We start from the raw sequence: 15,066 nt of genomic DNA on the forward strand, positions 1-15,066 counted from the left end.
ATTGTCATTCAAAGACGCAACATTTGAAAACGAACCATTTTTTTCGTTTCTGAAGCATGTCGTAAGGGGGGGTGGTTATCTGTTTCGTCAATAATCGGGCGTTTTCCCTTGAACAATAAAGGCCTACAAATGTTATTTAATTCACTTCCCGTTCAGGAGAAACACTTTTTAAGGCCTCAGAGTGAGTAAATTGGCCATTTTCATTCACTTTTACCCATTTCTCAAATCTTGTGTTTAGGGCCCCTGGAAGCTTGAAAATCACTTTAAACATCTAATTTTATCTCTAAAAGTGTTTATCCACGTACAAATGTGGATTGTCGTTCAAAGATGCAACATTTGAAAATGAACCATTTTTTTTGTTTCTGAAGCATGTCGTAAGGGGGGTGGTTATCTCTTTCGTCAAAAATCGGGCGTTTTTGATTGAACAATAAAGGTCTACAAATGTTATTTAATTCACTTTCTGGAGTGGAGAAAAACTTTTTAAGGCCTCAAAGTGAATAAATTGGCCATTTTCATTCATATTCACCCATCCCTCATATCTTGTGTTTATGGCCCCTGGAAGCTTGTAAATCACTTTAAACATCTAATTTTATCTCTAAAAGTGATTATCCACGTACAAATGTGAATTGTAGTTCAAAGACGCAACATTTGAAAATGGACCATTTTTTTTGTTTCTGAAGCATGTCGTAAGGGGGGGGTGGGTATCTTTTTCACCAAAAACGGGTTTTTTTGATTGAACAATAAAGGCATCAAAATGTTATTTTATTCACTTTCCGTGGAGGAGAAACACTTTTTAAGGCCGCAGAGTGAGTAAATTGGCCATTTTCATTCACGTTTACCCATTTCTCAAATCTCGTGTTTAGGGCCCCTGGAAGCTTAAAAATCACTTTAAACATCTAATTTTAGCTCTAAAAGTGTTTATCCACGTACAAATGTTAATTGTGGTTCAAAGACGCAACATTTGAAAATGAACCATTTTTTTAGTTTCAGAAGCATGTCGTAAGGGGGGTGGTTATCTCTTTCATCAAAAATCAGGCGTTTTCGCTTGAACAATAAAGACCTCCAAATGGTATTTAATTCACTTCCCGTGGAGGAGAAACACTTTTTAAGGCCTCAGAGTGAGTAAATTGGCCATTTTCATTCACTTTTACCCATTCCTCAAATCTTGTGTTTAAGGCCCCTGGAAGCATGAAAATCACTTTAAACATCTAATTTTATCTCTAAAAGTGTTTATCCACGTACAAATGTGGATTGTCGTTCAAAGATGCAACATTTGAAAATGAACCATTTTTTTTGTTTCTGAAGCATGTCGTAAGGGGGGTGGTTATCTCTTTCGTCAAAAATCGGGCGTTTTTGATTGAACAATAAAGGCCTACAAATGTTATTTAATTCACTTTCTGGAGTGGAGAAAAACTTTTTAAGGCCTCAGAGTGAATAAATTGGCCATTTTCATTCATATTTACCCATTCCTCATATTTTGTGTTTAGGGCCCCTGGAAGCTTGTAAATCACATTAAACATCTAATTTTATCTCTAAAAGTGATCATTCACGTACAAATGTGAATTGTAGTTCAAAGACGCAACATTTGAAAATGGAACATTTTTTTTGTTTCTGAAGCATGTCGTAAGGGGGGGGTGGTTATCTTTTTCACCAAAAAACAGGCGTTTTTGATTGAACAATAAAGGCATCCAAATGTTATTTTATTCACTTTCCGTGGAGGAGAAACACTTTTTAAGGCCGCAGAGTGAGTAAATTGGCCATTTTCATTCACGTTTACCCATTTCTCAAATCTCGTGTTTAGGGCCCCTGGAAGCTTGAAAATCACTTTAAACATCTCATTTGATCTTTAAAAGTGCTTTTCCACGTACAAATGTGAATTGTAGTTCAAAGACGCAACATTTGAAAATGGACCATTTTTTTCGTTTCTGAAGCATATCGTAAGGGGGGGTGGTTATCTTTTTCACCAAAAAACGGGCGTTTTTGATTGAACAATAAAGGCATCCAAATGTTATTTTATTCACTTTCCGTGGAGGAGAAACACTTTTTAAGGCCGCAGAGTGAGTAAATTGGCCATTTTCATTCACGTTTACCCATTTCTCAAGTCTCGTGTTTAGGGCCCCTGGAAGCTTGAAAATCACTTTAAACATCTCATTTTATCTCTAAAAGTGATTATCCACGTACAATGTTAATTGTAGTTCAAAAGACGCAACATTTAAAAATGAACCATTTTTTTCGTTTCGGAAGCATGTCGTAAGGGGGGGGGTGGTTATCTCTTTCATCAAAAATCAGGCGTTTTCGCTTGAACAATAAAGGCCTCCAAATGGTATTTAATTCACTTCCCGTGGAGGAGAAACACTTTTTAAGGCCTCAGAGTGAGTAAATTGGCCATTTTCATTCACTTTTACCCATTTCTCAAATCTTGTGTTTAGGGCCCCTGGAAGCTTGAAAATCACTTTAAACATCTAATTTTAGCTCTAAAAGTGATTATCCACGTACAAATGTGGATTGTCATTCAAAGACGCAACATTTGAAAACAGACCATTTTTTTCGTTTCTGAAGCATGTCGTAAGGGGGGGTGGTTATCTCTTTCGTCAATAATCGGGCGTTTTCGCTTGAACAATAAAGGCCTACAAATGGTATTTAATTCACTTCCCGTTGAGGAGAAACACTTTTTAAGGCCTCAGAGTGAGTAAATTGGCCATTTTCATTCACTTTTACCCATTTCTCAAATCTTGTGTTTAGGGCCCCTGGAAGCTTGAAAATCACTTTAAACATCTAATTTTATCTCTAAAAGTGTTTATCCACGTACAAATGTGGATTGTCGTTCAAAGATGCAACATTTGAAAATGAACCATTTTTTTTGTTTCTGAAGCATGTCGTAAGGGGGGGTGGTTATCTCTTTCGTCAAAAATCGGGCGTTTTTGATTGAACAATAAAGGTCTACAAATGTTATTTAATTCACTTTCTGGAGTGGAGAAAAACTTTTTAAGGCCTCAGAGTGAATAAATTGGCCATTTTCATTCATATTTACCCATTCCTCATATCTTGTGTTTAGGGCCCCAGGAAGCTTGTAAATCACTTTAAACATCTAATTTTATCTCTAAAAGTGATTATCCACGTACAAATGTGAATTGTAGTTCAAAGACGCAACATTTGAAAATGAACCATTTTTTTTGTTTCTGAAGCATGTCGTAAGGGGGGGTGGTTATCTTTTTCACCAAAAAACGGGTGTTTTTGATTGAACAATAAAGGCATCCAAATGCTATTTTATTCACTTTCCGTGGGGGAGAAACACTTTTTAAGGCCTCAGAGTGAGTAAATTGGCCATTTTCATTCACGTTTACCCATTTCTCAAATCTCGTGTTTAGGGCCCCTGGAAGCTTGAAAATCACTTTAAACATCTAATTTTAGCTCTAAAAGTGTTTATCCACGTACAAATGTTAATTGTGGTTCAAAGACGCAACATTTGAAAATGAACCATTTTTTTAGTTTCTGAAGCATGTCGTAAGGTGGGGTGGTTATCTCTTTCGTCAAAAATCGGGCGTTTTTGATTGAACAATAAAGGCCTAAAAATGTTATTTAATTCACTTTCTGGAGTGGAGAAACACTTTTAAGGCCTCAGAGTGAGTAAATTGGCCATTTTCATTCACTTTTACCCATTCCTCAAATCTTGTGTTTAAGGCCCCTGGAAGCATGAAAATCACTTTAAACATCTCATTTGATCTTTAAAAGTGCTTTTCCACGTACAAATGTGAATTGTAGTTCAAAGACGCAACATTTGAAAATGGACCATTTTTTTCGTTTCTGAAGCATGTCGTAAGGGGGGGTGGTTATCTTTTTCACCAAAAAACGGGCGTTTTTGATTGAACAATAAAGGCATCCAAATGTTATTTTATTCACTTTCCGTGGAGGAGAAACACTTTTTAAGGCCGCAGAGTGAGTAAATTGGCCATTTTCATTCACGTTTACCCATTTCTCAAATCTCGTGTTTAGGGCCCCTGGAAGCTTGAAAATCACTTTAAACATCTCATTTTATCTCTAAAAGTGATTATCCACGTACAATGTTAATTGAAGTTCAAAAGACGCAACATTTGAAAATGAACCATTTTTTTTGTTTCGGAAGCATGTCGTAAGGGGGGTGGTTATCTCTTTCGTCAAAAATCGGGCGTTTTTGATTGAACAATAAAGGTCTACAAATGTTATTTAATTCACTTTCTGGAGTGGAGAAAAACTTTTTAAGGCCTCAAAGTGAATAAATTGGCCATTTTCATTCATATTTACCCATCCCTCATATCTTGTGTTTAGGGCCCCTGGAAGCTTGTAAATCACTTTAAACATCTAATTTTATCTCTAAAAGTGATTATCCACGTACAAATGTGAATTGTAGTTCAAAGACGCAACATTTGAAAATGGACCATTTTTTTGTTTCTGAAGCATGTCGTAAGGGGGGGGTGGGTATCTTTTTCACCAAAAACGGGTGTTTTTGATTGAACAATAAAGGCATCAAAATGTTATTTTATTCACTTTCCGTGGAGGAGAAACACTTTTTAAGGCCGCAGAGTGAGTAAATTGGCCATTTTCATTCACGTTTACCCATTTCTCAAATCTCGTGTTTAGGGCCCCTGGAAGCTTGAAAATCACTTTAAACATCTAATTTTAGCTCTAAAAGTGTTTATCCACGTACAAATGTTAATTGTGGTTCAAAGACGCAACATTTGAAAATGAACCATTTTTTCAGTTTCAGAAGCATGTCGTAAGGGGGGTGGTTATCTCTTTCATCAAAAATCAGGCGTTTTCGCTTGAACAATAAAGACCTCCAAATGGTATTTAATTCACTTCCCGTGGAGGAGAAACACTTTTTAAGGCCTCAGAGTGAGTAAATTGGCCATTTTCATTCACTTTTACCCATTCCTCAAATCTTGTGTTTAAGGCCCCTGGAAGCATGAAAATCACTTTAAACATCTCATTTGATCTTTAAAAGTGCTTTTTCACGTACAAATGTGAATTGTAGTTCAAAGAGGCAACATTTGAAAACGGACCATTTTTTTAGTTTCTGAAGCATGTCGTAAGGGGGGGTGGTTATCTCTTTCGTCAAAAATCGGGCGTTTTTGATTGAACAATAAAGGCCTACAAATGTTATTTAATTCACTTTCTGGAGTGGAGAAAAACTTTTTAAGGCCTCAGAGTGAATAAATTGGCCATTTTCATTCATATTTACCCATTCCTCATATTTTGTGTTTAGGGCCCCTGGAAGCTTGTAAATCACATTAAACATCTAATTTTATCTCTAAAAGTGATCATTCACGTACAAATGTGAATTGTAGTTCAAAGACGCAACATTTGAAAATGGAACATTTTTTTTGTTTCTGAAGCATGTCGTAAGGGGGGGTGGTTATCTTTTTCACCAAAAAACAGGCGTTTTTGATTGAACAATAAAGGCATCCAAATGTTATTTTATTCACTTTCCGTGGAGGAGAAACACTTTTTAAGGCCGCAGAGTGAGTAAATTGGCCATTTTCATTCACGTTTACCCATTTCTCAAATCTCGTGTTTAGGGCCCCTGGAAGCTTGAAAATCACTTTAAACATCTCATTTGATCTTTAAAAGTGCTTTTCCACGTACAAATGTGAATTGTAGTTCAAAGACGCAACATTTGAAAATGGACCATTTTTTTCGTTTCTGAAGCATATCGTAAGGGGGGGTGGTTATCTTTTTCACCAAAAAACGGGCGTTTTTGATTGAACAATAAAGGCATCCAAATGTTATTTTATTCACTTTCCGTGGAGGAGAAACACTTTTTAAGGCCGCAGAGTGAGTAAATTGGCCATTTTCATTCACGTTTACCCATTTCTCAAGTCTCGTGTTTAGGGCCCCTGGAAGCTTGAAAATCACTTTAAACATCTCATTTTATCTCTAAAAGTGATTATCCACGTACAATGTTAATTGTAGTTCAAAAGACGCAACATTTAAAAATGAACCATTTTTTTCGTTTCGGAAGCATGTCGTAAGGGGGGGGGGTGGTTATCTCTTTCATCAAAAATCAGGCGTTTTCGCTTGAACAATAAAGGCCTCCAAATGGTATTTAATTCACTTCCCGTGGAGGAGAAACACTTTTTAAGGCCTCAGAGTGAGTAAATTGGCCATTTTCATTCACTTTTACCCATTTCTCAAATCTTGTGTTTAGGGCCCCTGGAAGCTTGAAAATCACTTTAAACATCTAATTTTAGCTCTAAAAGTGATTATCCACGTACAAATGTGGATTGTCATTCAAAGACGCAACATTTGAAAACAGACCATTTTTTTCGTTTCTGAAGCATGTCGTAAGGGGGGGTGGTTATCTCTTTCGTCAATAATCGGGCGTTTTCGCTTGAACAATAAAGGCCTACAAATGGTATTTAATTCACTTCCCGTTGAGGAGAAACACTTTTTAAGGCCTCAGAGTGAGTAAATTGGCCATTTTCATTCACTTTTACCCATTTCTCAAATCTTGTGTTTAGGGCCCCTGGAAGCTTGAAAATCACTTTAAACATCTAATTTTATCTCTAAAAGTGTTTATCCACGTACAAATGTGGATTGTCGTTCAAAGATGCAACATTTGAAAATGAACCATTTTTTTTGTTTCTGAAGCATGTCGTAAGGGGGGGTGGTTATCTCTTTCGTCAAAAATCGGGCGTTTTTGATTGAACAATAAAGGTCTACAAATGTTATTTAATTCACTTTCTGGAGTGGAGAAAAACTTTTTAAGGCCTCAGAGTGAATAAATTGGCCATTTTCATTCATATTTACCCATTCCTCATATCTTGTGTTTAGGGCCCCAGGAAGCTCGTAAATCACTTTAAACATCTAATTTTATCTCTAAAAGTGATTATCCACGTACAAATGTGAATTGTAGTTCAAAGACGCAACATTTGAAAATGGACCATTTTTTTTGTTTCTGAAGCATGTCGTAAGGGGGGGTGGTTATCTTTTTCACCAAAAAACGGGTGTTTTTGATTGAACAATAAAGGCATCCAAATGCTATTTTATTCACTTTCCGTGGGGGAGAAACACTTTTTAAGGCCTCAGAGTGAGTAAATTGGCCATTTTCATTCACGTTTACCCATTTCTCAAATCTCGTGTTTAGGGCCCCTGGAAGCTTGAAAATCACTTTAAACATCTAATTTTAGCTCTAAAAGTGATTATCCATGTACAAATGTGGATTGTCATTCAAAGATGCAACATTTGAAAACGGGCCATTTTTTACGTTTCTGAAACATGTCGTAAGGGGAGGTGGTTATCTCTTTCGTCAATAATCGGCCGTTCTCTCTTGAACAATAAAGGCCTACAAATGTTATTTAATTCACTTCCCGTGGAGGAGAAACACTTTTTAAGGCCTCAGAGTGAGTAAATTGGCCATTTTCATTCACTTTTACCCATTCCTCAAATCTTGTGTTTAAGGCCCCTGGAAGCATGAAAATCACTTTAAACATCTCATTTGATCTTTAAAAGTGCTTTTCCACGTACAAATGTGAATTGTAGTTCAAAGAGGCTACATTTAAAAACGGACCATTTTTTTAGTTTCTGAAGCATGTCGTAAGGGGGGGGTGGTTATCTCTTTCGTCAAAAATCGGGCGTTTTTGATTGAACAATAAAGGCCTAAAAATGTTATTTAATTCACTTTCTGGAGTGGAGAAACACTTTTAAGGCCTCAGAGTGAGTAAATTGGCCATTTTCATTCACTTTTACCCATTCCTCAAATCTTGTGTTTAAGGCCCCTGGAAGCATGAAAATCACTTTAAACATCTCATTTGATCTTTAAAAGTGCTTTTCCACGTACAAATGTTAATTGTGGTTCAAAGACGCAACATTTGAAAATGAACCATTTTTTTAGTTTCTGAAGCATGTCGTAAGGTGGGGTGGTTATCTCTTTCGTCAAAAATCGGGCGTTTTTGATTGAACAATAAAGGCCTAAAAATGTTATTTAATTCACTTTCTGGAGTGGAGAAAAACTTTTTAAGGCCTCAGAGTGAATAAATTGGCCATTTTCATTCATATTTACCCATTCCTCATATCTTGTGTTTAGGGCCCCTGGAAGCTTGTAAATCACTTTAAACATCTAATTTTATCTCTAAAAGTGATCATTCACGTACAAATGTGAATTGTAGTTCAAAGACGCAACATTTGAAAATGGACCATTTTTTTCGTTTCTGAAGCATGTCGTAAGGGGGGGTGGTTATCTTTTTCACCAAAAAACGGGCGTTTTTGATTGAACAATAAAGGCATCCAAATGTTATTTTATTCACTTTCCGTGGAGGAGAAACACTTTTTAAGGCCGCAGAGTGAGTAAATTGGCCATTTTCATTCACGTTTACCCATTTCTCAAATCTCGTGTTTAGGGACCCTGGAAGCTTGAAAATCACTTTAAACATCTCATTTTATCTCTAAAAGTGATTATCCACGTACAATGTTAATTAAAGTTCAAAAGACGCAACATTTGAAAATGAACCATTTTTTTAGTTTCGGAAGCATGTCGTAAGGGGGGGTGGTTATCTCTTCCATCAAAAATCAGGCGTTTTCGCTTGAACAATAAAGGCCTCCAAATGGTATTTAATTCACTTCCCGTGGAGGAGAAACACTTTTTAAGGCCTCAGAGTGAGTAAATTGGCCATTTTCATTCACTTTTACCCATTTCTCAAATCTTGTGTTTAGGGCCCCTGGAAGCTTGAAAATCACTTTAAACATCTAATTTTAGCTCTAAAAGTGATTATCCACGTACAAATGTGGATTGTCATTCAAAGACGCAACATTTGAAAACAGACCATTTTTTTAGTTTCTGAAGCATGTCGTAAGGGGGGGTGGTTATCTCTTTCGTCAATAATCGGGCGTTTTCGCTTGAACAATAAAGGCCTACAAATGTTATTTAATTCACTTCCCGTTGAGGAGAAACACTTTTTAAGGCCTCAGAGTGAGTAAATTGGCCATTTTCATTCACTTTTACCCATTTCTCAAATCTTGTGTTTAGGGCCCCTGGAAGCTTGAAAATCACTTTAAACATCTAATTTTATCTCTAAAAGTGTTTATCCACGTACAAATGTGGATTGTCGTTCAAAGATGCAACATTTGAAAATGAACCATTTTTTTTTTTTCTGAAGCATGTCGTAAGGGGGGGTGGTTATCTCTTTCGTCAAAAATCGGGCGTTTTTGATTGAACAATAAAGGCCTAAAAATGGTATTTAATTCACTTTCTGGAGTGGAGAAAAACTTTTTAAGGCCTCAGAGTGAATAAATTGGCCATTTTCATTCATATTTACCCATTCCTCATATCTTGTGTTTAGGGCCCCTGGAAGCTTGTAAATCACTTTAAACATCTAATTTTATCTCTAAAAGTGATCATTCACGTACAAATGTGAATTGTAGTTCAAAGACGCAACATTTGAAAATGAACCATTTTTTTAGTTTCGGAAGCATGTCGTAAGGGGGGGTGGTTATCTCTTTCATCAAAAATCAGGCGTTTTCGCTTGAACAATAAAGGCCTCCAAATGGTATTTAATTCACTTCCCATGGAGGAGAAACACTTTTTAAGGCCTCAGAGTGAGTAAATTGGCCATTTTCATTCACTTTTACCCATTTTTCAAATCTTGAGTTTAGGGCCCCTGGAAGCTTGAAAATCACTTTAAACATCTAATTTTAGCTCTAAAAGTGATTATCCACGTACAAATGTGGATTGTCATTCAAAGACGCAACATTTGAAAAGAGACCATTTTTTTCGTTTCTGAAGCATGTCGTAAGGGGGGGTGGTTATCTCTTTCGTCAATAATCGGGCGTTTTCGCTTGAACAATAAAGGCCTACAAATGTTATTTAATTCACTTCCCGTTGAGGAGAAATACTTTTTAAGGCCTCAGAGTGAGTAAATTGGCCATTTTCATTCACTTTTACCCATTTCTCAAATCTTGTGTTTAGGGCCCCTGGAAGCTTGAAAATCACTTTAAACATCTAATTTTATCTCTAAAAGTGTTTATCCACGTACAAATGTGGATTGTCGTTCAAAGATGCGACATTTGAAAATGAACCATTTTTTTTGTTTCTGAAGCATGTCGTAAGGGGGGGTGGTTATCTCTTTCGTCAAAAATCGGGCGTTTTTGATTGAACAATAAAGGTCTACAAATGTTATTTAATTCACTTTCTGGAGTGGAGAAAAACTTTTTAAGGCCTCAGAGTGAATAAATTGGCCATTTTCATTCATATTTACCCATTCTTCATATCTTGTGTTTAGGGCCCCTGGACGCTTGTAAATCACTTTAAACATCTAATTTTATCTCTAAAAGTGATTATCCACGTACAAATGTGAATTGTAGTTCAAAGACGCAACATTTGAAAATGGACCATTTTTTTTGTTTCTGAAGCATGTCGTAAGGGGGGGGTGGTTATCTTTTTCACCAAAAAACGGGTGTTTTTGATTGAACAATAAAGGCATCCAAATGTTATTTTATTCACTTTCCGTGGAGGAGAAACACTTTTTAAGGCCGCAGAGTGAGTAAATTGGCCATTTTCATTCACGGTTACCCATTTCTCAAATCTCGTGTTTAGGGCCCCTGGAAGCTTGAAAATCACTTTAAACATCTCATTTTAAAAAGTGATTATCCACGTACAATGTTAATTGTAGTTCAAAAGACGCAACATTTGAAAATGAACCATTTTTTTAGTTTCGGAAGCATGTCGTAAGGGGGGGTGGTTATCGCTTTCATCAAAAATCAGGCGTTTTCGCTTGAACAATAAAGGCCTCCAAATGGTATTTAATTCACTTCCCGTGGAGGAGAAACACTTATTAGGGCCTCAGAGTGAGTAAATTGGCCATTTTCATTCACTTTTACCCATTTCTCAAATCTTGTGTTTAGGGCCCCTGGAAGCTTGAAAATCACTTTAAACATCTAATTTTAGCTCTAAAAGTGATTATCCACGTACAAATGTGGATTGTCATTCAAAGAAGCAACATTTGAAAACGGACCATTTTTTTCGTTTCTGAAGCATGTCGTAAGGGGGGGCGGTTATCTCTTTCGTCAATAATCGGGCGTTTTCGCTTGAACAATAAAGGCCTACAAATGTTATTTAATTCACGTCCCGTGGAGGAGAAACACTTTTTAAGGCCTCAGAGTGAGTAAATTGGCCATTTTCATTCACTTTTACCCATTCCTCAAATCTTGTGTTTAGGGCCCCTGGAAGCATGAAAATCACTTTAAACATCTCATTTGATCTTTAAAAGTGCTTTTCCACGTACAAATGTGAATTGTAGTTCAAAGACGCAACATTTGAAAATGGACCATTTTTTTCGTTTCTGAAGCATGTCGTAAGGGGGGGTGGTTATCTTTTTCACCAAAAAACAGGCATTTTTGATTGAACAATAAAGGCATCCAAATGTTATTTTATTCACTTTCCGTGGAGGAGAAACACTTTTTAAGGCCGCAGAGTGAGTAAATTGGCCATTTTCATTCACGTTTACCCATTTCTCAAATCTCGTGTTTAGGGCCCCTGGAAGCTTGAAAATCACTTTAAACATCTCATTTTATCTCTAAAAGTGATTATCCACGTACAATGTTAATTGTAGTTCAAAAGACGCAACATTTGAAAATGAACCATTTTTTTAGTTTCGGAAGCATGTCGTAAGGGGGGGGTGGTTATCTCTTTCATCAAAAATCAGGCGTTTTCGCTTGAACAATAAAGGCCTCCAAATGGTATTTAATTCACTTCCCGTGGAGGAGAAACACTTTTTAAGGCCTCAGAGTGAGTAAATTGGCCATTTTCATTCACTTTTACCCATTTCTCAAATCTTGTGTTTAGGGCCCCTGGAAGCTTGAAAATCACTTTAAACATCTAATTTTAGCTCTAAAAGTGATTATCCACGTACAAATGTGGATTGTCATTCAAAGACGCAACATTTGAAAACAGACCATTTTTTTCGTTTCTGAAGCATGTCGTAAGGGGGGGTGGTTATCTCTTTCGTCAATAATCGGGCGTTTTCGCTTGAACAATAAAGGCCTACAAATGTTATTTAATTCACGTCCCGTGGAGGAGAAACACTTTTTAAGGCCTCAGAGTGAGTAAATTGGCCATTTTCATTCACTTTTACCCATTCCTCAAATCTTGTGTTTAAGGCCCCTGGAAGCATGAAAATCACTTTAAACATCTCATTTGATCTTTAAAAGTGCTTTTCCACGTACAAATGTGAATTGTAGTTCAAAGACGCAACATTTGAAAATGGACCATTTTTTTCGTTTCTGAAGCATGTCGTAAGGGGGGGTGGTTATCTTTTTCACCAAAAAACGGGCGTTTTTGATTGAACAATAAAGGCATCCAAATGTTATTTTATTCACTTTCCGTGGAGGAGAAACACTTTTTAAGGCCGCAGAGTGAGTAAATTGGCCATTTTCATTCACTTTTACCCATTTCTCAAATCTTGTGTTTAGGGCCCCTGGAAGCTTGAAAATCACTTTAAACATCTCATTTTAGCTCTAAAAGTGATTATCCACGTACAAATGTGGATTGTCATTCAAAGACGCAACATTTGAAAAGAGACCATTTTTTTCGTTTCTGAAGCATGTCGTAAGGGGGGGTGGTTATCTCTTTCGTCAATAATCGGGCGTTTTCGCTTGAACAATAAAGGCCTACAAATGTTATTTAATTCACTTCCCGTTGAGGAGAAACACTTTTTAAGGCCTCAGAGTGAGTAAATTGGCCATTTTCATTCACTTTTACCCATTTCTCAAATCTTGTGTTTAGGGCCCCTGGAAGCTTGAAAATCACTTTAAACATCTAATTTTATCTCTAAAAGTGTTTATCCACGTACAAATGTGGATTGTCGTTCAAAGATGCGACATTTGAAAATGAACCATTTTTTTTTTTCTGAAGCATGTCGTAAGGGGGGGTGGTTATCTCTTTCGTCAAAAATCGGGCGTTTTTGATTGAACAATAAAGGTCTACAAATGTTATTTAATTCACTTTCTGGAGTGGAGAAAAACTTTTTAAGGCCTCAGAGTGAATAAATTGGCCATTTTCATTCATATTTACCCATTCCTCATATCTTGTGTTTAGGGCCCCTGGACGCTTGTAAATCACTTTAAACATCTAATTTTATCTCTAAAAGTGATTATCCACGTACAAATGTGAATTGTAGTTCAAAGACGCAACATTTGAAAATGGACCATTTTTTTTGTTTCTGAAGCATGTCGTAAGGGGGGGTGGTTATCTTTTTCACCAAAAAACGGGTGTTTTTGATTGAACAATAAAGGCATCCAAATGTTATTTTATTCACTTTCCGTGGAGGAGAAACACTTTTTAAGGCCGCAGAGTGAGTAAATTGGCCATTTTCATTCACGGTTACCCATTTCTCAAATCTCGTGTTTAGGGCCCCTGGAAGCTTGAAAATCACTTTAAACATCTCATTTTAAAAAGTGATTATCCACGTACAATGTTAATTGTAGTTCAAAAGACGCAACATTTGAAAATGAACCATTTTTTTAGTTTCGGAAGCATGTCGTAAGGGGGGGTGGTTATCGCTTTCATCAAAAATCAGGCGTTTTCGCTTGAACAATAAAGGCCTCCAAATGGTATTTAATTCACTTCCCGTGGAGGAGAAACACTTTTTAAGGCCTCAGAGTGAGTAAATTGGCCATTTTCATTCACTTTTACCCATTTCTCAAATCTTGTGTTTAGGGCCCCTGGAAGCTTGAAAATCACTTTAAACATCTAATTTTAGCTCTAAAAGTGATTATCCACGTACAAATGTGGATTGTCATACAAAGACGCAACATTTGAAAACAGACCATTTTTTTCGTTTCTGAAGCATGTCGTAAGGGGGGGTGGTTATCTCTTTCGTCAATAATCGGGCGTTTTCGCTTGAACAATAAAGGCCTACAAATGTTATTTAATTCACTTCCCGTTGAGGAGAAACACTTTTTAAGGCCTCAGAGTGAGTAAATTGGCCATTTTCATTCACGGTTACCCATTTCTCAAATCTCGTGTTTAGGGCCCCTGGAAGCTTGAAAATCACTTTAAACATCTAATTTTAGCTCTAAAAGTGTTTATCCACGTACAAATGTTAATTGTGGTTCAAAGACGCAACATTTGAAAATGAACCATTTTTTTAGTTTCTGAAGCATGTCGTAAGGGGGGGTGGTTATCTCTTTCGTCAAAAATCGGGCGTTTTTGATTGAACAATAAAGGCCTAAAAATGGTATTTAATTCACTCAGAGTGAATAAATTGGCCATTTTCATTCATATTTACCCATTCCTCATATCTTGTGTTTAGGGCCCCTGGAAGCTTGTAAATCACTTTAAACATCTAATTTTATCTCTAAAAGTGATCATTCACGTACAAATGTGAATTGTAGTTCAAAGACGCAACATTTGAAAATGGAACATTTTTTTCGTTTCTGAAGCATGTCGTAAGGGGGGGTGGTTATCTTTTTCACCAAAAAACGGGCGTTTTTGATTGAACAATAAAGGCATCCAAATGTTATTTTATTCACTTTCCGTGGAGGAGAAACACTTTTTAAGGCCGCAGAGTGAGTAAATTGGCCATTTTCATTCACGGTTACCCATTTCTCAAATCTCGTGTTTAGGGCCCCTGGAAGCTTGAAAATCACTTTAAACATCTCATTTTATCTCTAAAAGTGATTATCCACGTACAATGTTAATTGTAGTTCAAAAGACGCAACATTTGAAAATGAACCATTTTTTAGTTTCAGAAGCATGTCGTAAGGGGGGGCGGTTATCTCTTTCGTCAATAATCGGGCGTTTTCGCTTGAACAATAAAGGCCTACAAATGTTATTTAATTCACGTCCCGTGGAGGAGAAACACTTTTTAAGGCCTCAGAGTGAGTAAATTGGCCATTTTCATTCACTTTTACCCATTCCTCAAATCTTGTGTTTAGGGCCCCTGGAAGCATGAAAATCACTTTAAACATCTCATTTGATCTTTAAAAGTGCTTTTCCACGTACAAATGTGAATTGTAGTTCAAAGACGCAACATTTGAAAATGGACCATTTTTTTCGTTTCTGAAGCATGTCGTAAGGGGGGGTGGTTATCTTTT

Source organism: Triturus cristatus, chromosome 5_1, assembly GCF_964204655.1.
Source record: "Triturus cristatus chromosome 5_1, aTriCri1.1, whole genome shotgun sequence".
NCBI classification, from domain to species: Eukaryota; Metazoa; Chordata; class Amphibia; order Caudata; family Salamandridae; genus Triturus; species Triturus cristatus.